At 41.0% G+C, this 25,149-nt stretch overlaps 2 protein-coding genes across 3 annotated transcripts in view; one reads left to right on the plus strand and one right to left on the minus strand.

Moving 5' to 3' along the window:
- The window catches only part of LOC115156570 (polycomb complex protein BMI-1-B), a 33,630-nt gene extending 20,766 nt beyond the window's left edge, over positions 1-12,864 (minus strand). Inside the window, exon 1 of the mRNA XM_029704031.1 lies at positions 12,739-12,864. The gene's annotated coding sequence lies outside the window, so the exon portion shown is untranslated. The remainder of the gene's footprint in view (positions 1-12,738) is intronic.
- An 11,440-nt stretch (positions 12,865-24,304) lies between these two features.
- The window catches only part of LOC115156571 (anion exchange protein 2), a 59,948-nt gene continuing 59,103 nt past the window's right edge, over positions 24,305-25,149 (plus strand). For both annotated transcript variants that reach the window (XM_029704033.1, XM_029704034.1), the window contains exon 1: positions 24,305-24,591. The gene's annotated coding sequence lies outside the window, so the exon portion shown is untranslated. The remainder of the gene's footprint in view (positions 24,592-25,149) is intronic.

A 25,149-nucleotide genomic window follows, 5' to 3' on the forward strand; every position in this document is an offset into this window, starting at 1 on the left:
GTCCACAACAAATGTGGTTTCTTTTGACAAAGTTCATAATTTATGTCCAAATAACTCCAAATTGTTCCATGTTGTTAGGCGTTCGGTAGGCTCCTCAAAATGTAGGGGGGAGGAGTCACGACGAAAAGTAAAAAAAAAAATCTATTTACGTTCGTTCAAACATGTCAAACATTGTTTAGCATCAATCTTTAGGGCCATTTTTAACGTGAAACATCAGTAATATTTCAACCTGACCTCTCCTGTGTCTTGAAAACCGTTTTTGAAAAATGTCTCACCTCACATGCACGCGCAGGTGCGCACAATAATGAAGTGACGACATCCCAGGGATGTCAACTTCTCTTCCTTGTCATCCTGTCTCTGTTCATCATAGACGCTTCAAACAACTTTATAAAGATCGTTGACATCTAGTGGAAGCCGTAGGAAGTGCGAAATGAATCCTTTGTCACTGTGTGATCTATTAGCAATGACTCGAAAATAGTACAGCCACAAAATTCTCATTTCCTGGTTGTATTTTTCTCAGGTTTTTGCCTGCCATATGAGTTTTGTTATACTTACAGACACCATTCAAACGGTTTTAGAAAATTCAGAGTGTTTTCTATCCAAATCTGTTAATAATATCCATATCCTAGCTTCTGAGTTGGTGTAGGAGGCTGTTAAAAATGGGCACATATTTTTTTCTAAATTCTCAATACTGCCCCCTAGCCCCTTGATGTAATGTCCTTAAAACAAGTCAAAATGAGGCTCAGTAGTGTGTGTGGCCTCCACGTGCCTGTATGACCTCCCTACAACGCCTGGGCATGCTCCTGATGAGGTGGCGGATGGTCTCCTGAGGGATTTTCTCCCAGACCTGGACTAAAGCATCCGCCAACTCCTGGACAGTCTGTGGTGCAACGTGGCGTTGGTGGATGGAGCGAGACATGATGTCCCAGATGTGCTCAATTGGATTCAGGTCTGGGGAACGGGTGGGCCAGTCCATAGCATCAATGCCTTCCTCTTGCAGGAACTGCTGACACACTCCAGCCACATGAGGTCTAGCATTGTCTTGCAAATCCCGGGGGGGACGGGGGGGACACGACCCCCCCATCCTTGGAAAAATATGATTTGTCCCCCCCAATATATCACTGAAACATAACTATGCAATTTAAATAATATTAATAATACGCAATGAAAGCAATTGTGCTGATTATAGACACTTAATAGTGCATTTTTAAGTTTCAAAAGATTGCGACCCCCCCACCCTTTGCCTCACAATGTTTTGATCCACTGCCAGTTCCTTAGTTGGCAAGGTAACAGAGGGGTCGTATCTACTGTCTGAAAGGCACTCATTGAACGTAACTGACGTGAGGTTAATCCAGTCAATCGCGCACACACACTAGCTGAATATGCAGAGCTAGTGCGCAAATATTAACTATTAAGCTAGCTAGTACCTATTCCATTTATGTGGCCTCGTCAAAGATGGAATCTTTGCTATCGTCAATTTATTCCAAGATCAGCATGCAGATGATGTAAGTTAGTGCTTCAAAGTCCCTGCGATAAGGTTAGCGATAAACGGAAGTCCAAACTGAACAGAACTACACTCTCTTCTACCATTGTCTTAAATATATTTAATGGTCTCGTTGCAAAAGCTAAATTGTCGCAAGGGAACTTTTATTTATTTATTTTATTTCACCTTTATTTAACCCGGGTAGCAAAGATTATAGCAAACACCACTGAAACGGAATTGGTGCTCGCTAGCTTTGCAAATTCAGCTATTGTTGGAAGCCAGCCAATATGAAACAAACTATTAAAATTACAAAAGGTTGCAGCATATGTTGTGTAAATGGTGAACTCATACAGCTGTCAACTCTTGTCATTTTAATCCGTTTCACATTTGCTAGCTACCTTTTAGATCGAAGCCCAAATAGAATGATAAAAGATAAGATGATAGAAGCCCATCTCCTACTGTAAATAACCTACACACTGTGTGTGTGTGTAGCCAAGCCAGCCAGCCAGATAGAAAAATGGCAGAAAAATAAAAGACGGACATCAGAGTATTTTTCAGTACACCAAAACGCAAAGTAAGAACCCTAGTAGCCTAATATCTCAAAGACTAGTTGATAAAATGTTCATAAGAAAGAAATGAAATTCTAATGGAAATGTTTCACAATGATGTCATTAGGCAGAGCAGGAAACAGATGGCACACAGACAGCAGAGTTGTGGACAGATATGCAGGGACAGACTGGCAGGGACAGGGAGTCTCAGGTAAGTTTGTTGAGTCTTTGTTTGGCAACATTATGAAAGGTTCTCCATTTTTTTGACTTGTAAAATAGGAACATAATTGGAAAATGCCATGGATACCCCCACTCTCAACTTAAACTGGTGACTTAACTAAGATTTGTTAAAGGCAATGGTATTGCTGTTGTGATTAGTTGTGTAGTTTTGGGTACCGGTAGTTAGGAGTACGGCAAACACCTTATTTCTTTGGCTCCTCAATATACATTTACCATATTACAATGTAGGCTATGTGTTACAGCACTACTTTTGGTGTCCCCCTCAGGAATTGCTCTTGAGAAAATGTAATGTAATTGTCCCCTCCAAAGTTGATATCAGATTTTCGCCCCTGCATTAGGAGGAACCCAGGGCCAACCGCACCAGCATATGGTCTCACAAGGAGTCTGAGGATCTCCTCTCGGTACCTAATGGCAGTCAGGCTACCTCTGGCGAGCACATGGAGGGCTGTGCGGCCCCCCAAAGAAATGCCACCCCACACCATGACTGACCCACCGCCAAACCGGTCATGCTGGAGGATGTTGCAGGCAGCAGAACGTTCTCCACGGCGTCTCCAGACTCTGTCACGTCTGTCACATGTGCTCAGTGTGAACCTGCTTTCATCTGTGAAGAGCACAGGGCGCCAGTGGCGAATTTGCCAATCTTGGTGTTCTCTGGCAAATGCCAAACGTCCTGCACAGTGTTGGGCTGTAAGCACAACCCCCACCTGTGGACGTCGGGCCCTCATACCACCCTCATGGAGTCTGTTTCTGACCGTTTGAGCAGACACATGCACATTTGTGGCCTGCTGGAGGTCATTTTGCAGGGCTCTGGCAGTGCTTCTCCTGCTCCTCCTTGCACAAAGGCAGAGGTAGCGGTCCGGCTGCTGGGTTGTTTCCCTCCTACGGCCTCCTCCACGTCTCCTGATGTACTGGCCTGTCTCCTGGTAGCGCCTCCATGCTCTGGACACTACACTGACAGACACAGCAAACCTTCTTGCCACAGCTCGCATTGATGTGCCATCCTGGATGAGCTGCACTACCTGAGCCACTTGTGTGGGTTGTAGACTCCGTCTCATGCTACCACTAGAGTGAAAGCACCGCCAGCATTCAAAAGTGAGTGACCAAAACATCAGCCAGGAAGCATAGGAGCTGAGAAGTGGTCTGTGGTCCCCACCTGCAGAACCACTCCTTTATTGGGGGTGTCTTGCTAATTGCCTATAATTTCCACCTGTTGTCTATTCCATTTGCACAACAGCATGTGAAATTTATTGTCAATGTGTGTTGTTTAAGTGTTCCCTTTATTTTTTTGAGCAGTATATATATATATATATATATATATATATATATATATATATATATATATATATATATATATATATATATATATATATATATATATGCACACACACTGCTCAAAAAAATAAAGGGAACACTTAAACAACACAATGTAACTCCAAGTCAATCGCACTTCTGTGAAATCAAACTGTCCACTTAGGAAGCAACACTGATTGACAATACATTTATACACATATATATTCAGTTTCCTATTCCAAATACCATAGGCTAGACAACTACATTGCATCCATTCATTTAATTAATCTGATTTTTGTCTCCAAACAAAATTACGAAGAAGACAGTTTATATTATCACTAGACTATCCACATAGACACCTATTGGAATAATCATTACCCCTAGAATAATGTGAAGGCTTCATTGAGACCACCTCAATTTCATTCAGGATCAAACACTAGACTACTGTGTTGGCTATATTGTTTGATATAATTTAAGACTCTAGATTTCAGGAAATGGCAGTTACCGTTTTTTCAAAAATGCACACTACTCCAACTTCCTGCTTAGGAATTCATCAGCAACACCTTGTCAGGAAATCGTAGGGAGAGCCCTGATTGTACATTAAAACACTTTTCTAGGTAGTTTCTGTAGAGCAGCCATTCCCATAAGTCTATAGCCTACTACCATTCATACTGAGCATGGTTACGAATCAGATTAATATAATAGTTTGTTTAAAACGTTTACATGCGTTGCAAGAACAATTTCCTTAATAATCCTGTTTACATGGACACATGTGAAACCAGGCTACCTGATGGGACTTGCAGAAAATCGGCAATCACAATAAACGTTCTACGACAGTAACTACGTTATTTTTGCGAAGTCTATTTGATTCTGAGTTCAGACATATTTATTTGTTGCCATGTGTTCAATAACATTCCATTTATTCCATTCCCGCCAGTACTATGAGCCCATCCTCCCCAATTAAAGTGCCACCGGCCGCCTGTGGTCTCTTACCATACCACTAACCACTTCCATATGATTTGGGTTATTTTTTGCATAAGTAGAAGCTCATATGCAGCTCCAGAAAATTACACAAGAGGGCAGTGCTAAACTAGGGTTTTGCCTTTGGAGGAACCTTCTGTCCTGGGAGTTGTATGTGCCTGCAAAAGTGAACTTATTGACATAAATGGCAGGTGGTATTTCAGTGTTTATTGTAGCATTGAGTTGCTAAATGTGTTAATTCGATATAAGTGGGGATACATGTCCGCATTGTACCCACAACTGCATCCTGCATAGGAATTACAGCAAAGATCAGAGGCAATATCACCATAACTGATCAAATTCACGGCACTACATAAGACTGTAAAAAGAATATGTACGAAGCCATCAATGAAGTCACCCCATTATTTCCTATGGGAAGTCTCGGTGGCGAATTTGAAAATCACAAAGTGTCATTTTAGCGTGTCGCCATCTTGCTTCATGGGGGAGTTTTTGGAAACATCTAATGCTCAGTTTTAGCTACTCCAAGAAGGGATGTTGCAGTGTTGTCCCCTCTAATTGAGTATCTCAAGTTGAAGGCCAACCTGGGAACTGCAGGCTGCCAGTAGCAACTGAATTATCCTTAACTTCTTGAAATAATCGGTTCAAGGACATACATCTAATAAGAAGAAGTTGAAATGTTTCTAAATACCATTTCACCTGTGTGATTCTTCCAATGATCTACAGTGCCCTCAGAAACTATTCATACCCCTTGACTTATTTCACATTGTTGTGTTATAAGATGATGCAGGCACCACTATGCTTGAAAATAGGGAGAGTGGTATTCAGTAATGTGTTGTATTGGATTTGTCCCAAACATAACACTGTATTCAGGACAAAAAGTGAATTGCTTTGCCAATTTTTTTGCAGTATTACTTTAGTCCCTTGTTACAAAAAGGATGAATTTGTTCATTTGTAAAAATGTCTAAAACATAATTCCACTTTGACATTATGGGGTATTGTGTGTAAGCCAGTGAAAGAAATAACTAAATGTAATCAGTTTTAAATTCCGGCTGTAACACAACAAAATGTGGAAAAAGTCAACAGATGTGAATACTGGGTCCCGGTTGAGGCAGAATGCATGCAATTTATATGTCTTACCATCTCTGGGGCTACGAAACAGAAACAAAAAGAGACAAATACAAAAACATGTAGTTACTGCTTATGTATTTAGAATGATGTTACCATTACTACATGTCATGAGAGTTGGAGGGTTTAGTATTGTTTTTGCTTCAAGTTTGGTCCTTGCTTTGCCCTTCGGTGGGATGAGATCTGAAAGCTCCAGCTCAAGACAACAGCAAAGCTCATAATATAGCAGTTGTCACAAACCGAGCCTTATATTTGGTTTAGTATAATACGGGATTTTCTGAACTGAAGCCATTACCCCCAACGAACTCAGCCAACATGTATACTCTAACACTTAGACACAAACAACCATTGCACATTGGCCATATATGCACACAGAATTTAACTACCTGTAATTTCATTCCCTAGTATATCTCTGTGCAGCCTTATGAATAAGTGGAATGGTTCAGTTGGTGTGGCAAATGGCATTTTAGGGCCCACATAACAGGATGTCAATTTTAGAGCATAAAATTCACAGGAAGATATACAACGAGCTGGGTAAAACCCATTTTGGGCAACTGTGGCTTTGTTTGGCATCAGCCTCCAGTTTATTTAATTGGATAGTTTATTTCCCTCCCCCATTGTTGATGTTAGTTAAACACTCTCACAATAACCCACTGTCAGTGTAGTATTTCCCCAAGACTCTTGAAGCAATGCAAACTATGAAAAAAGTATAAATTACTAATGCCACTAAACGTCCACATCCTTTGACCAGGTTGTGATTGCTGGTTCTTGTATGGGAAGGCAAATAAAGATTTTTGAGAGTTTCCCCATAAGCCATGGCTTTGGTAAGTAGTTGTTCTAGTGTGGTTACCACATCCCCTTTTGAAATGGGAGTGCACTCATGACATAAAACTTTGGAAAAAACCTTGTTCCACTCTGATGGCATGCATATAAGCATAGCTTTTAAGACATTTGACATCTCACAGAGTGTGTCATTATTTCCATGAAAATGCAATCAAGTGCTGACATTAAGTAGCCTAAAAGAATAAAATGAATTCATGAATATTCATTTCAGATCTGTAAAGCGATGTCACCTTCATTTTTGTTTAAATTCTCACAAGACTTTCATGACTGATTGATATCACCGTGTTCACCATATAAATGTTGCCATGTTTACATAGAATTTTTGCAACCAGGAAATGGCAGAGCGATTTCTGCATATTGCACCTTTTAAAGGCTACTTTACACTTTACCCTGCACGTTTATTCTATTAGTAAAGGGATCTTACTTTATCAATGTTATAATGTTATTAGTGGTGTAGGATAAATGTTAACTCAAAAATGTACCTTGGAAAGTGTGAGAGCCTCATGTAAATGGAAATTAAGTTGTTTTTAACGGTGTAATGGGACACCGTTAAAACAAAGAAAGCACACCAACCCAGGAACTGGAGGGTTATTTTATACCTGTGAGAGACCTGTCCCAATAACAGCCAATACTTGATAAACCTTGTTTCCATTGTCCTGTCCTCCTACACCCTCAAAAAAAACATTTTTATATCACGGCTCAGGCTAAGACCCAGATGCAGACACAAGAAGCGGATAGTACGAGTCTCAGATATTATTACAGTACAAGGGGCAGGCAATCGGTAGGTCAAGGCAGGCAAAGAGTCGTAATCCAAATCAGAGTCAGGCAGGCAGGATCAGGGTCAGGACAGGCAGAAAGGTTAGAACTTGGAAGACTAGAAAAAGCAAAAACTAGAGCACAAAGAACACACTGGTAGGACTTGACAGGACAAGACAAACTGGCAACAGACAAACAGAAAACGCAGGTTGGAGACAATCACAAGACAGGGTGTGACAATTTAGTGTTTGGGATGTGTGTGGTCATTGGCGAACAATCATTTCCCACAGGAGTCATATAGAACACAGCAGGATCTCACAGAATTGGGAATAATCACTTTTTACCTCAAGTTTATTTCCAGGTGTTTTATTAAATTAGTATGACCACGTATGGATAATAATGGTTGTGTTCTTCTTTCTCCCCTTGTGCTATTGAGTCTTCCCCTGGGAGTTAAAATCTTACCAATTAATCCTACGTTCTTGCTTTCTTTCTCACTCACAGACACAGTTACACATGCATATATATATACACATACATTCTGAACCCACCGTTATATAGTTGCCCTCTTCAGCTTTAAACAGTCCTGTGCATCAGTGAATGGCAACAGGAGAACCTCTCAGACACTAGCGAGATCTGCCTAACTAAAATCAACAGCCTTAACAGAGAGATTCATAGGGTACAGATCTCCAATCAGAGAAACTTACACAACTCTCATAGGAGAACACATTTATCTACACTTTTCTTTCAATTTTGTAAAAAGTACACAACTTTGGCCGAATAACGATTGATCCGGTTCAGGCTTGCATGTGGAAGAAAATGCAAATAAATATTTAGGGGTGAGTCTCTTGTGATCTTATCATGTTGTCATGTTTCACTGTAAGGTTGCAGAGGGAGGTGTTTAGTCCCAGGGTCCTTAGCATATTGATGAGCTTTGAGGGCACTATGGTGTTGAACGCTGAGCTGTAGTCAATGAATAGCATTCTCACATAGGTGTTCCTTTTGTCCAGGTGGGATAGGGCAGTGTGGACTGCAATGGACATTGCATCATCTGTGGATCTGTTGGGGTGGTATGCAAATTGGAGTGGGTCTAGGGTTTCTGGGATGATGGTGTTGATGTGAGCCAAGACCAGCCTTTCAAAGCACTTCATGGCTACAGATGGGAGTGCTACGGGCGGTAGTCGTGTTCTTGAGCACAGGAACTATGGTAGTCTGCTTAAAACATGTTGGTATTACAGACTCGGAAAGGGAGAGGTTGAAAATGTCAATGAAGACACTTGCCAATTGGTTAGCGAATGCTTGCAGAACACGTCCTGGTAATCCGTCTGGCCCTGCGGCCTTATGAATGTTGACCTGTTTACCCACCAGTCGTTTACCCGATGCCGACGTAAAGGCTAATCTGAAGATGGTGCTGGCTAAGGCTAAAATTGGCGAGTGTAGCGGGTATAGTGATATTGTTATCAACGTCGGCACTGTCGTTGTCACGCTTGTGTGTAGGAACAGACCAAGGCGCAGCGTGAGTATCGTTCCACATCTTTTATTTGAATGTGAAACTTTGCAAGACAAAACAATAAACTATAAACAAAACACAAACTGTGACGAGAGGTGCAACATGCATTAACTCAAAAAGAATCTCCTACAAACACAGGTGGGAAAAACAACTACTTAAATATGATCCCCAATTAGACACAACGATGACCAGCTGCCTCTAATTGGGGATCATCCAAAAACCCCAACATGAAAAAACAGAAACTAGAACCAAACAAGTCCAGTTTTATGCCCCCTCGGGCTCGTGCAGTGGAGGAGATCTTCGTGGGCTATACTCAGCCTTGTCTCAGGGTAGTAAGGTGGTGGTCTGTTGATATCCCTCTAGTGGTGTGGGGGCTGTGCATTGGCAAAGTGGGTGAGGTTATATCCTGCCTGGTTGGCCCTGTCCGGGGGTATCGTCGGACGGGGCCACAGTGTCCCCCAACACACCCCTGTCTCAGTCTCCAGTATCTATGCTGCAATAGTGTATGTGCTGGGGGGCTAGGGCCAGTCTATTATATCTGGTGTAATTCTCCTATCTTATCTGGTGTCCTGTGTGAATTTAAGTATGCTCCCTCTAATTCTCTCTCCTCTCCCGGAGGACCTGAAGACTCCTGGCTGTCCCCAGTCCACCTGGTCATGCTGCTGCTCCAGTTTCAACTGTTCTGCCTGCGGCTAGGGAACCCCGACCTGTTACCTTGTCCCGGATCTCTCTCTCTCTCTCACACACACACACACACACACACACACACACACACACACACACACACACACCTGTTGTCTCAACCTATGACCGCTTGGCTATGAAAAGCCAACTGACATTTACTCCTGAGGTACTGACCTGTTGCACCCTCTACAACCACTATGATTATTATTTGACCCTGCTGGTCATCTATGAATGTTTGAACATGTGTTAGATTTCAAAAAGACTTTACGGCGAAAGCACACCATGTGATTATGTTAGGACAGCACATTTTCCAGCCAAGGAGAGGACTCACAAAAGTCAGAAATAGCGATTCAATTAATCACTTACCTTTGATGATCTTCATCTGGTGGGACTCCCAGGACTGCATGTTACACAATAAATGTTTGTTTTGTTCGATAATGTCCCTCTTTATGTCCAAAAACCTCAGTTTTGTTGGTGCGTTTAGTTCAGTAATCCAAAGGCACAAAGCGCGCTCTCAACATCCAGACGAAAAGTAAAAAAAGTACAATAAAAGTTCGTAGAAACATGTCAAACGATGTTTAAAATCAATCCTCAGGTTGTTTTTGTCATAAATAATCAATAATATTTCAACCGGACAAAAGCTTCGTCAATAGAAAAGGAGAAACAAGAAAGGCGAGCTCCCGATCACGTGCTGGACTCATGTCTGGAAATGTCCACTGTCCACTCATTGAAAGTGCTGTATCTCCCTCATTTTTCAGAGTAAAAGCCTGAAACAATGCCTAAAGACTGGCCACGTGTAGAAGAAGCCATAGAGATCGTGAACTGGGTCCTAAGTCTTTGTATGGTGGATAGGCTTTCAATGGAAAAACAGCCTTTCAAAATAATAGTACTTCCTGGATGGATTTCCCTCAGGTTTTTGCCTGCCATATCAGTTCTGTTATACTCACAGACATTATTTTAACAGTTTTGGAAACTTTAGAGTGTTTTCTATCCAAATCTACCAATCATATGCATATCCTAGCTTCTGGGCCTGAGTAGCAGGCAGTTTAATTATGGCACGCTTTTCATCCAAAATTCCGAATGCTGCCCCCTACCCTAGTGAAGTTAATAACATTTGCCCTTGTATTTCAAGATTGAAAAATATAATAACAATTGCATGGACCGAGCTAGCCTTTAAGGTCCCTCAACGCTCAAAGACAGATTCAATGGCTGTAGCATAGCATATTCGACTGAATGATTAACTAATAAAGATTTGAGAAATTATGAATAATAAGCGCATGCTTTTACCTGATAATAGACTACTAATGATAATATAACAACTTCAAATATCGAGCTAGTAACGTTAATTAGCCTAGGTTAACTTAGCTGACCTTCAATTTAGGGAATTCAGCAGAGTTCTCTGAGACATTTTTACAACTCATTGAAACTCATGAGCAAATGTTACCAAAAATCATAATAATAGGCCTGCATTACGGTAGGCAGCTAATTGTTAAATTACACTTTCCATCCTTATCTTGGAAGGTCACTGTCTCTGAGTGAGACGCTAGCTAGCCAATGGGAGCATAGTAGAACGCCCCTCTGAATAACAGGGCGTGGTTTTGGCTTAACTGCGCTGGGGAAAAGAAAGACGCATCCAGAACCTATATACTAGGCAGTGTCAAAGGAAGGCCCAAAAAATGGTCAAAGACTCCAGTCACCCAAGTCATAGACTGTTCTCTCTGCTAACAAGCGGTACCGGAGCTAGGTCCAAAAGGCTCCTTAACAGCTTCTACCCCCAAGCCATAAGACCTCTAAACAATTAATCAAATGGCCAGACAGACTATTCCCATTGACACCCCCCTTTGTTTTTACACTGCTTCTACCTGCTGTTTATTATCTATGCATAGTCACTTTACCCCTACCTACATGTACAAATTACCTTGACTAACCTGTACCCCCACACATTGACTCGGTACCGGTACCCTTACTTTTGTATTTTTTCCTTTAGTTTATTTAGTAAATATTTTCTTAACTCTTATCTTAAAACTGCATTGTTGGTTAAGGGAATTGTAAGCAAGCATTTCACAGTAAGGTCTACAAAATGTGATCTTCTAATCTACAATTAGACACTACCGCCATGTCAATAGGCTCTTTGGAAGGGTTGCCAGAAAAAAAACTTTTATTGAGAGCAACCAACAAATGTAAACATCATTGGCACTTGGATTGGAACCGGTGCTTTGGTCAGATGACATGAAAATAGAGCTCTTTGGCCACGCACCACAGTGGTGGGTTTGGCGTAAAAAAATATCAAGATTTTGCAATGGCCATCTCAGTCTCCGGTTTTGGACATCATTGAAAACCTGTGATTTGAATTGAAGAGGGCAGTCCAATAAGCACCGATGAAGGATATCAAAGATCTGGAAAGATTATGTATGGAGGAATGGTCTAAAACCCTCTTCAATTCCCCTCCATTCTCATAAAACATTTTAGAAAAAGGCTCAGTGACATTGTTCTCCCAAGGGGAGGGTGGTGGAGTGTTGAAAATAGGGGTGCCAATAATTTTGACACCTATCTTTTTGAGATTACTTGTTTAACAAAGCAATTTCTCTGAGCCGTTGTATTAGTATAAAATAATATATAAAAAATGTTTAGCAAACAATATAGCTCAGTATTTGTATTAATACTTTTTTACTGTCTTTTTTGCTCATCTTTATCAAGGGTTCCAATCATTTTGGACCTGACTGTATATCAATGTTTTTCTTCTTCTGCCATGCTGAACTTTTGCAAGTTTTAAAAACCATACTTGAAAATGGGATGGCACGCTATTAAAACATGCCCCTTACGGAATCTATGCACACTGACTAACTTGCGCATGCATGTATCTCAAAAAAAGTATTAGCAACGTAGATGAGCAATTAAAGCATGAAATAGTGACCATACCTCTGCAATTATAGTTTGCCAACGCACTTTTGTACATCGCGCTGTAACATACAATTTACCTTCTTTCAGCGCCCCAAAAAGTAATACTTCCAGGTCAACTGTAATATGAATACCATTTTAAAGCACAATTTCTCCCCTTTCCAGCAAAATCAATGACGAGACCTTCATACTGCCCATCTCTGCATGATTGAAGAAGGCAATGAGCTCCGTTGGGTCTTTTTAAAGTGTAACCTACTGTGTGATAGGGAAAGGGGGAGAAGCCGTGTGGGGAAACTGCTTTTTTCACTTGATCTGTCCAACTTATCACCTCTAAAATGTAAATAAAACACTATAAAGGATTTATATAATGTGTCATTACATACCTATTTGAAGGTTTGTGTTGAATTTGAATCGGATATTTAGGGTGGCGCTAAAGTTATCTTCAGAAGTAAACAGTGGCTGTCCCGGCTTTTGAGAGTCATGATGGCTTGCAGAGATGACGGAAAAAATGAACGCATTCAGTTGTACAATTGACTAGGTATCCCCTCCGCCCTTACCCGGTCACTATCCCCTTCTTGTTTTTAATCTGAGAGAAGCGCTACACCTGGTGGAGAAAGGCTGTACGACAGAATGAGTTGAATTATAAGTGCTTTACGTTAAGTCATGACACGTCATTATTTAACGTACAACTTTTTTCCGATACTATCGGGCCATTACCATGTCAATCAACGCTTGAATAGAAACGTAGTTCACACCCCAGATTTTGATGCCAACACAGTCACTACGGTCCCATTAGTTTTCCTTGCAGCCTCGTTGCGCAAATTTGTATTTGTAATTTGTGGAGGTTGCGGATTGGAAGTCATGAACAGCCTAATTATAGACACAGACTTTTGGATGTCCATGTAAGTGGGTTTGGATACTGCCTGTTGTTTTGGTTGGTGATGGTTGTGGACATTTTTTTATTCCACCATGACCGGATAATGTAATTTTCATTAATCTATTAAATGTCATGTTCAAATCTGGATTGTGTTACTCCATGAATTGGTTTTAAATAATTTTGAGATGATTTGGGCATGAAATGTACTACATGCTTAACGGGGAAATACTGTACAGGTGTCTGCCAAAATAAAGGAAACACCAACTGTGACGTGGTGAGGTTGGACCCAGGTGCAGAGAAGAGACCAGACGAGGAATCAGTGGTTAAGGATAAACATGAAATACTTTACTGAGAAAAAGTAGCCACAGGATCACAGTACAGTAGAAAAACAACACTACGGCTCAAACTCACTCAGGAAACGACCACACACGCTAAACAAATCAAACTTCTGCAAAGAACCACAGAAAACACACCTCTTTTAACAGGGACACAATAATGAAATAAGACACACCTGAGTCCAATAAAAAAGTCTCTAGGGCGGTCTCTGCCGCCCTCTGGTGTCAGAAGGAACCATGACACCAACAATGTCTTAATAGGGCGTTGGGCCACCACGAGCCAGAACAGCTTCAATGCACCTTGGCATAGATTCTACAAGTGTCTGGAACTCTATAGAAGGATGTGAAACCAGTATTCTACGAGAAATTCCATAATTTGGTGTTTTGTTGATCGTGGTGGAAAACGCTGTCTCAGGCGCTGCGCCAGAATCTCCCATAAGTGTTCAATTGGGTTGCGATCTGGTGACTGAGGTGGCTATGGCATATGGTTTACATCATTTTCTTGCTCATCAAACCATTCAGTGACCACTCGTGCCCTGTGGATGGAGGCAATATCATCCTATGGGAGCAAAGCCATAGTAGCCATGACCCTAAGCATGATGGGATGTTAATTGCTTAATTAATTCAGGAACCACACCTGTGTGGAAGCACCTGCTTTTAATATACTTCGCATCCCTCATTTACTCAAGTGTTTCCATTATTTAGGCAGTTTCATGTACTACCCTACAAAGGCAAAATGCAGTAACTATGCCAACAGTGAAACTGAGAAAAATGGCTTTACATTTTCTTTGCTAGCCAGCCACATATGTTGTAGGTAGATAAGTGATAATGCACTGATGTAAAATCTTATTATGAAGTAACTGTTATGCATATCAACCATGACCACCGATTTGCCTTGGTTTTTAGGTGGATTTTGTAGTTACTATTTCACAAGCAATTTTCTCTGAAACGGAACATAATTCAACCAGGACACTTTGTCACAAGATAAAACAGATACTACAAAGCCTGATTTCTGTATTGTTGGGCAGTTCACATAGGGAATTGGTCTGGAAATGCTAATGTTACTAATTGTGCTTTATGTTTTGTAACTGCTGTTCTGGAGAAATGACATTGCATGATGTAAAGTCTGTCCCCTTGGTCACCAGTATTATCTAATGGAGCACCATGCCCTGAATACATTGCCCTGAGTGGCACCAGCTTGGCTCTGTCTGTCACCATGGAAACCACTCTCATGGCTTGAGATTTCCCCTCATTATCACTGTTTGTGTTGGACTGACGCTCAAGTGAGTGTGTGTGTGTGTGTGCGTGCGTGGACTATAACATTGACTGCAGTCAAGGCCATTCTACACAGGGTGAGAGCATAGACAATAGGATAATTTAGCGTCTCTGGTCTTTAACTAGTCAGTCATGACATCCATAGATAACACTTTTTTTTGCACTGAAAAATGCCCAAAAATCCCTGCTAGGGGGAAATGCAGGTTTTAACTAATTAAAAAACAAAGAATATGATCGGTCTCTGTGTGTAAAATAAAAAGTGGTTAATGTGAACCTAAATCAAACCAAAAAAATGTAAGGAAAGCAATCCAATGTTATTTGTTGCCTAGACTTTACTGCAAATGACACTCAAGCCTTGAGAAAAAACAATACACTAATATTGCAGTTAGCCACGACAGCCTTTATAATAGAATGCTTGTGACCACACACATCTAAATATTGCACTTGGGAAAAAAACATCTTAAAGTTGAATGAAACAAAACACTATAGTAGACATCGATCAAGTGCACAAGGCTACATGTGTGCAAAAACTTTCACTGAGTAAAACATATAATAATCCCCAATCACTAACACACAAGTGTTACTGTCAAGTTGAAAACAAAAGCAATATCTTTGGGCTATACTGCACGTTATTACATTGTACACTTTCTGCCTGTGGACATCTGCTCTACAATGTGCCAACAGAGCATGAGACCCTTTGTTGGCATAACTGATCTCCTTCAGGCAGAGAGTACACCTGGCATACCCCTTTTTAGTGTGTTGTGTTCCATTCACCTCTATAGTGGCATCCAGCTAAAGCCAGGCCCAGCTCCAGCTACACTTGATCCCTGAATCCACTTGTTTATCCAGCAGCGCCAATTTTCACCTAATTCTCTCATTCTGAAAATTAACCACATACTGTAGCGGGAAAACATTAGTTCATAGACAGTAGTTAGTTTGTTAGCTGGTTAACATTTCACACAGATTGCCAGGGTCCAGTAAGCAACTAACGTTATAACTTGAGGAACGGCAAGAAGTCGTATACCAGTTAATACTCTAGATAATTGGTTAGGTTACTAACGTTAGCTCATCTGATGTTGTAATGTTAGCTAGCTAACGTTAGCTGTCTGACTTTATTGCCCAGCTGATTTTCACACCATAAACTAAATTATTTTCTCAGCTAAGTTGCCTAATGTTGCTCAACATTTCTCTGGCTAGCTAACGAAGAATTCGATCCAGCTAGCATGTTACTTAACAACGCTAACAATTCTTGTTCCACCACACTTTCTCCCTCACCTCAAACTTTCCAAATGCCAGTTGTTTTTCGGTTCCAGCTCATGAAGTACACTTCATCACCTTCTCACCTACCTCTTCTTTATCGTTCAGGGACGCGCTGCTCTAACTGGCAAACTGTCTTTCCACTCTCCGCTGTCTTTCCAGAGCGCACCCTGATGCTGTAACTAGCAAGTTGGTTGTCTCTTCTCTCTTCAGTCGCTTGCTGTGCTGCATTCTGTTGTTAAGGAAACAAAACGCTCCAAACTTTTCTCCTCGGCTCTACACAAATCACGTAGGTTACCTATTTTGGATTTAAAACGGCAAATTTCGCCGAAAAGGTGACTAGTTTGCATTCCTGGTCGATGAAGGGGAGGAGACAGGTTAATGAAAGATGTTTATGCCTTGAGACATGGATTGTGAATGCGTGCCATTCAGAGGGTGAATGGGCAAGACAAAAGATTGAAATGCCTTTGAACGGGGTATGGTAGTAGGCGCCATGCAAACCGGTTTGTGCCAAGAACTGCAACGCTGCTGTGTTTTTCACGCCCAACAGTTTCCCGTGTGTATCAAGAATGGTTGGAACCATTGGAGTCAACGTGGGGGGTGGAGGGGGTGCAACTCAATATTAGGAGGGTGTTCCTGTACACTCAGTGTACATCAGAATGGCACAATTTGTCAGCCATTTTAGCTGGGGCCTGATTGAGACGTCAAATAAAGCTACAATTCCAGTATATTGATACAGTGCCTTGCAAAACTATTCAGACCCCTTGGATTTCTTCACATTTTATCGTGTTGCAAAGTGGGATTACAATTGATTTAGTCAACAATGTACACAAAATGATCTGTTGTCAAAATGGAAGAAAAATTCATAACTAAAATATAGTCGTTGCTTAAGTGTTCAGCCACTTTGTTTCGGCAAGCCTAAACACTGTGTGAAATAATAGCGGTTGACGTGATTTTGAATGACTAACCCTTCCTCTGTCCACCAAACTTACATCTGTAAGGTCTCTCAGTCAAGTTTTGTATTTCAAGCACAGATCAACTACAAAGACCAGGGAGCTTTTCGAAAAGCCTCATAAAGAAGAGCAATGATTGGTAGATGGGTAACAATAACAAATGAGACACTTAATATCTCTTTAAGTATGGTCAAGTTAAAAATTATGTTGTGGATTATGTGTTAAACCACCCACACATCAAAGATACAGTCATCCTTCTGAACTGAGCTGCAGGACATGAATGAAACTGCTCAGGGATGTTACCATGAGGCCATTGGGGATTTTAAAACAGCTACAGAGTTCAATGGCTGTGATGGGAGGAAACTGAGGATGGATCAACAACATTGTAGTGACTCAACAACAATGACCTAAATGACAGAGTGAAAGGAAGACTACAAATATAAACAGAATAAAAATATTCCAAAACATGCATCTTGTACGCAACAAGGTACTAAAGTGATACTGCAAATCCAACACATCAGAGTAACTGCCTCCTTATTTTCAAGCATTATGGTGTGCTTGACATCAGCAAATACTGGGGAGTTTTTCAGGGTGAAAAGAAATGGGATGGAGCTAAGCACAGGCAAAATTCTAGAGGAAAACCTGCTTCAGTCTGCTTTACACTAGGGACTGGGAGAGGAATTCACCCTTGAATAACATACAACACAAGGCCAAATCTATACTGGAGTTGCTTGCCAAGAATGTTCCTAAAAGGCCAAGTTACAGTTTTGACTTAAATCTGCTTGAAAATCTATGGCAAGACTTGAAAATGGCTGTCTAACCATGATCCCTAACATCTTGACAGAGCTTGAAGAATTTTTAAAAGAATAATGGGAAAATATTGCACAATCCAGGGGTGCAAATATCTTATAGCCTTACCCAAGAAAACTCACAGCTGTATTTGATGCCAAAGGTGTTTCTCAGGGAGCTGAATATTTATGCAACAACTATTTTAGTTATTACATTTTTATTAGTCATAAAAAAATGCTAAAATTGTACTTCCACTTTGACATTACAGAGTATTTTGTGTAGATTGTTGACAAAAAAAAGACAATTAAATCAATTTGAATCCCACTTTGTAACACAATAAAATGTGAAAAATCCAAGGGGTCTATGGTAGGAAATTACAAGATGATGTTATAATACTGTTTATGCATCGAATAACTTTGATGAGTGCTCTCTCATCTGTGTCTGTGTGACTGAGTTGGGCCTCTGGGGCTTAATGCTGGCAATTGATTTACGATGCCTTGGTGATAGAACCTATAGCATATAGCATTCCATTGAATGATTAGTGTCTGTGAAATGCTGGCCTGCCAGGGCCAGGTGAACCCTCCCTCCAGTTTCTCTCTCACATGCAGATGAACACTGGACTTGTTGCATTAGTATCTGTGTGTTAAGGAGTGCGAAACTGAGAAGATAACTCTGTGTAAACAAGCAGTAAATGACCAAGAGACAGAAACCTGGCGCAATGTAAGTCTTGTTGTCTGTTGCTTGATAGCACAATGTACCTTTGTATAATTCTACACATCTGTTGTTTGTCATGAACATTCAGGAGGATGTACTTTGCTATAAAGAGCTATAGCCCAAATCTGCTTGTTGGGTTCTCAGCGATCAGGTTCGAGTGGTCGTTGACCAAATCCATTATTGCAATTGTTAATCGATAATAAAGATTGATTGTTTGAAGAAATAACAAAGTCTCTCCCTCTTGGTTAGAATTTCCACCACAGGTCTGAATATGTTTGCAAGGCACTGTATATGGTATGGTCTGTGATGACAGCAGTGTTTCCAATCAATGAAAAAATAGGCCTGTCATATGTGAGTTGATATCTCATGTCAATGTCATACTGAGTCAAGTCAAGTCAGATCTATCTTAAGTGTTGGGTCACAACACACTTAACATCATTAAAAATGAATTGTCGTGGAAATTCTACACCATGTCTTGGAAATTACCACAAGGGACACTCAAAGTCAATCTTAAATGAATCATTGTTTATTATTAGCACGCTGGAGAGGTTCCAACCAACTTAATGCACCATAGTGAACGTCTGTCAGAAGTTCTAACGAGGCAGTTCCATTTGATTATTGTATATACTGCAGACAAGTCATATTTGCATGATTTAGCTTATTCATAATTGATTAATCAATAACGCTTGCTTCATAAATGTGACCGACCAATACTGGTTCAAGCATGTGACAGACCAATACCTCACAAGGCTTCTTCTCTCCAACCTGAGACCTTGAAACTGAGATATCCCTTTCTCTAAAAAAGGTTCTGGGCATACTGCCAAATTGCAGACACTGATAGTGAGGATTTGTTCAATCAGTCACTTGCATGAACACAGAAATTGGTTTATAGAAACACAAACATAGAACATAAAAATTGGTAAATAGAAAAGCACCAAAAGAACAGTTTCCATCACAGAATAAAACTGATCCTCCTGATTCCTGCTTACAAGCAAAAACTATTCCTGCTTACAAGCAAAAACTATTATATTCCAGTCTGTTTTGCTAGCACAGACTGGAATATGTTCCGGGATTCATCCAATGGCATTGAGGAGTATACCACCTCAGTCATTGGCTTCATCAATAAGTGCATCGACGATGTCGTCCCCACAGTGATCGTACATACATATCCCAACCAGAAGCCATGGATTACAAGCAACATCCACATCGAGCTAAAGGCTAGAGCTGCCGCTTTCAAGGAGCGGGACACAAATCCGGACGCTTATAAGAAATCCCGCTATGCCCTCAGGCGAACCATCAAACAAGCAAAGCCTCAATACAGGATTAAGATTAAATCCTTCTACACCGGCTCTGACGCTCGTCGGATGTGGCAGGGCTTGAAAACTATTACAGACTACAAAGGGAAACCCAGACGCGAGCTTCCCAGTGACGCAAGCCTACCAAACGAGCTAAATGCGATTTATGCAAGCTTTGAGGCAAGCAACACTGAAGCATGCAATAGAGCACCAGCTGTTCTGGACAACTGTGTTATAATGCTCTCGGTAGCCGATGTGAGCAAGACCTTTAAACAGGTCAACATTCACAAAGCTGCGGGCCAGATGGATTACCATGACATGTACCCAAAGCATGCACAGACCAACTGGCAAGTGTCTTCACTAACATTTTTAACCTCTCCCTGACCGAGTCTGTAATACCTTCAGTTGAAGTCAGAAGTTTACATACACCTTAGCCAAATACATTTAAACTCATTTTTTTTATATAATTCCTGACATTTAATCCAAGTAAAAATTGCCCGTTTTAGGTCAGTTAGGATCACCACTTTATTTTAAGAATGTGAAATGTTAGAATAATAGTAGAGAGAATGATTTATTTCAGCTTTTATTTCTTTCATCACATTCCCAGTGGGTCAGAACTTTGCATACACTCAATTAGTATTTGGTAGCATTGACTTTAAATTATTTAACTTGGAGCAGTGGCTTCTTCCTTGCTGAGTGGCCTTTCAGGTTATGGCGATATAGGACTCATTTTACTGTGGATATAGATACTTTTGTACCGGTTTTCTCCAGCATCTTCACAAGGTCCTTTGCTGTTGTTCTGGGATTGATTTGCACTTTTCTCACCAAAGAACGTTCATCTCTAGGAGACAGAACGCGTCTCCTTCCTGAACGGTATGACGGCTGCGTGGTCCCATGGTGTTTGTACTTGCGTACTATTGTTTGTACAGATGAACGTGGTACCTTCAGGCATTTGGAAATTGCTCCCAAGGTTGAACCAGACTTGTGGAGGTTACACTTTTTTTTCTGAGGTCTTGGCTGATTTATTTTCATTTTCCCATGATGTCAAGCAAAGAGGCACTGAGTTTGAAGGTAGGCCTTGAAATACATCCACAGGTACACCTCCAATTGACTCAAATGATGTCAATTAGCGTATCAGAAGCTTCTAAAGCCATGACATCATTCTTTGGAATTTTCCAAGCTGTTTAAAGGCACAGTCAACTTAGTGTATGTAAACTTCTGACCCACTGGAATTGTGATACAGTGAGTTAGTTATAAGTGAAATAATCTGCCTGTAAACAATTGTTGGAAAAATTACTTATGTCATGCACAAAGTAGATGTCCTAACCGACTTGCCAAAACTATAGTTTGTTAACAAGAAATTTGTGGAGTGGTTGAAAATCGAGTTTTAATGACTCCAAACTAAGTGTATGTAAACTTCCTACTTTAACTGTACATGTTTCAAGCAGACCACCATAGTCCCTGTGCCCAAGAAAGCGAAGATAATCTTCCTAAATGATTACCGCCCCTTAGCGCTCACGTCGGTAGCCATCAAGTGCTTTAAAAGGCTGGTCATGGCTCACATCAACAGCGTCCTCCCGGATACCCTAGACCCACTCCAATTCGCCTACCGCCCCAACAGAGCCACAGGTGACGCAATCTTAATCGCATTCCACACTGCCCTTTCCCACCTGGACAAAAAGAACACCTACTGTATGTGAGAATGCTTTTCATTGACTACAGCTCAGCGTTCAACACCATAGTGCCCGCAAAGCTCATCACTAAGCTAAGGACCCTGGGACTATACACCTCCCTCTGCAACTGGATCCTGGACTACCGCACGGCAAGCGGTACTGGAGGACCAAAAGGCTCCTCAACAGCTTCTACCCCCAAACCATGAGACTGCTGAACAATTAATCAAATGGCCACCGGACTATTTACATTGACCCCCCCTCTATTCGATGTTTATTATCTATAAATAGCCACTTCACCCCTACTTACATGTACAAATTACTTCGACTAACCTGTACCCCCGCACATAGACTCGGTAGTGCATATAGCCTCATTATTGTTATTTTATTGTGTTACTTTTTATTATTATTTTTTACTCTATTTTTTTTGGTAAATATTTTCTAAACTCTTTCTTGAACTGCACTGTTGGTTAAGGGCTTGTAAGTAAGCATTTCCCGGTAAGGTCTAGACTTGTATTCGGCGCATGTGACAAATAAGTTTTGATTTGATTTGATGTTTTTTAGCTAGATGTTTGATTTTCCTGGATGTCATCCTTTTCAGTGACCTACTGTTTCTTGTGTGTAATTCTAAAAAACAAAAAAAACTATTGCTTGTTCTCAGCAGTATACCTAGTATACAATCTGAATACATGAATGTTTGAATGTTGTTTAACGTCTAATCAATAGTTTTTACTATTTCAAATATCTTATTTTCACTGTACACATAGCCTTTATGCATCTCAATCTGGTTTCTAGTGGGATAGAATCAGTAGCTACAATCCATATACAGTACCAGTCAAAAGTTTGGACACACCTCTCTCTCTAGGTTAGTTGAAGTAATTTTCTACAGGGTAGAATAATAGTGAAGACATCAATACTATGAAATAACACAAATGAAATTATGTAGTAATCAAAAAAAGTGTTAAACAAATCAAAATATATTTTATATTTGAGATTCTTCAAAGTAGCCACCCTTTGTCTTGATGACAGCTTTGCACACTTGGCATTCTCTCAACCAGCTTCATGGGGTATTCACCTGGAATGCATTTAATTTAACAGGTGTGCCTTGTTTGAAGTTAATTTGTGGGAATCCAATTTGTAAGTCGCTCTGGATAAGAGCGTCTGCTAAATGACTTAAATGTAAATGTAAATGAAATAATTTCATTCTTAATGCCTTTATAGCCAATCAATTGTGTTGTGACAAGGTAGGGATGGTATACAGAAGATAGCCCTATTTGGTTAAAGACCAAGTCCATATTATGGCAAGAATAGCTAAAAAAAAAGCAAAGGGAAACGACAGTCCATCATTACTTTAAGACATAAAGGTCAGTCAATGCAGAACATTTCAAAAACTTTGAAAGTTTCTTCAAGTGCAGTCGCAAAAACCATCAAGCGCTATGATGAAACAGGCTCTCATGAAGACCGCCACATGTAAGAAAGACCCACAGTTACCCCTGCTGCAGAGGAAAAGTTCATTAGAGTTACCAACCTCAGAAAAGGCAGCCCAAATAAATGCTTCACAAAGTTCTAGTAATAGACACATCTCAACATCAACTGTTCAGAGGAGACTGAGTGAATCAGGCGTTCATGGTCGAATTGCTGCAAAGAAACCACACTATAGAACACCAATAATAAGAAGGGACTTGCTTGGCCCAAGAAACATGAGCAATGGACATTAGACCAGGGGAAATCTGTCCTTTGGTCTGATGAGTCCAAAGAGGAGATTTTTGGTTCCAACCGCTTTGTCTTTGTGATATGCAGAGCTGGTGAATGGATGATCTCTGCATATATAGTTCCCACCGTGAAGCATGGAGGAGGAGGTGTGATGGTGTGGGGCTGTTTTGCTGGTGACACTGTCAGTGATTTATTTAGAATTCAAGGCACACTTAACCAGCATGGCTACCACAGCATTCTGCAGCGATACACCATCCCATCTGGTTTGCGCTTAGTGGGACTATCATTTGTTTTTCAACAGGATAATGACCCAAAACACACCTCCAGGCTGTGTAAGGGCTATTTGACCAAGAAGGAGAGTGATGGAGTGCTGCATCCGATGACATGGCCTCCACAATCACCCGACCTCAACCCAATTGAGATGAGTTGGACCGCAGAGTGAAGGAAAAGCAGCCAACAAGTGCTCAGCATATGTGGGAACTCCTTCAAGACTGTTGGAAAAGCATTCCAGGTGAATCTGGTTGAGAGAATGCCAAGAGTGTGCAAAGCTGTCATCATAGCAAAGGGTGGCTACTTTGAAGAATCTCAAATCTAAAATACATTTTGATTTGTTTAACACTTTTTAGGTTACCACATGATTCCATATGTGTTATTTCATAGTTTTGAAGTCTTCACTATTATTCTACAATGTAGAAAATAGTAAACATAAAGAAAAACCCTTGAATGAGTAGGTGTGTCCAAACTTTTGACTGGTACTGTATAACCTTGTCCGCATTTTCGAAACGTAGGTCATTGTCAGATTTTAAATAGCTGCAGTAGACAGTGTGTGTATGCAAATGTCTTTCGGCATGTGTCAATGTGTCATGTTTCACACTGTGTTTAACATTGAGTGAGTCTGTGTGTGTGTGTGTGTGTGTGTGTGTGTGTGTGTGTGTCCCTTATTGTCGAGTCATCTCCTACGGTCACATGCTTGTCAGAGGGCTAGAGGAGAAAGACTAACCGAGGGGGGATGGAATTTGGGGGAGGGTTTAAAACATTAGTTGGTGCTCAATGGTTGCGAGTGTAGAGTGTGCGTTTGTCAGGGTGAGTGTGTGCGTGTCGTGTGTTAGGGGGAGTGCAGAGACAAGACAGGAATACAGCACTAACCACAATCTCCCTCACTCTCTTTTGCGCTGCCTCTCTCTTCATCCCTTACACACACGTTCTCTCCCTCTCCATCTCTCTCTCACAAACAGATGCACACACTCCCTCTTCTCGGTGTTCTCTCCCTCTCACTGCCTTTCTGAATTCAGTGGGATTTGACTCTGTCACTATGATGTTTGCTGTTGCGAGAAGCTCTCTGCAGTGAGCACGCTGAGGTAAGCTCTGTCACTCTCTCTCACACACCTTGGTCACGTCGTCTGCTGCGAGCTCATAGACACACCGTTCAGACTTAACTCACTTTATACTCCTTGTCTTTTGAAGTGTTGTACATTATACACTAGCACTGTCTAGTGGGGATTCGCGGCAGTTATACTTATTGTTATGCTGCGGTTGAGACTCCTTGCTGTAGGCCTACCTACACTTACTGGGATAGGAGCACCCATTGTATAAGAGCATCCACTTCAATTATTTCAAAGTATGTGTTGCCTCTTTTAGCTCCTCTCCCTTAAACTCTACTGTCTTTCTCTGTTTGGGTTTCGGTGCCCGTTGTGAAGAAGAAATATCCTCTCTCCTTTGTAAATGGAAGCCTCTAAGAAGCGGTTGTAATGTTATCATGTCACACACTGTAGCGCGACACAGAGGAGGTTTTGTTAGAGTTTTGTCTTGCCACTGTGTGTGTTTGTGTGTGTGTGTGTCTGTGTGTGTGTGTGTGGGGGGTCTCTGTGTGTGTGTGTGTGTGTGTGTGTGTGTGTGTGTGTGTGTGTGTGTGTGTG

This window comes from Salmo trutta, chromosome 21, assembly GCF_901001165.1.
Source record: "Salmo trutta chromosome 21, fSalTru1.1, whole genome shotgun sequence".
Lineage (NCBI taxonomy): Eukaryota > Metazoa > Chordata > Actinopteri > Salmoniformes > Salmonidae > Salmo > Salmo trutta.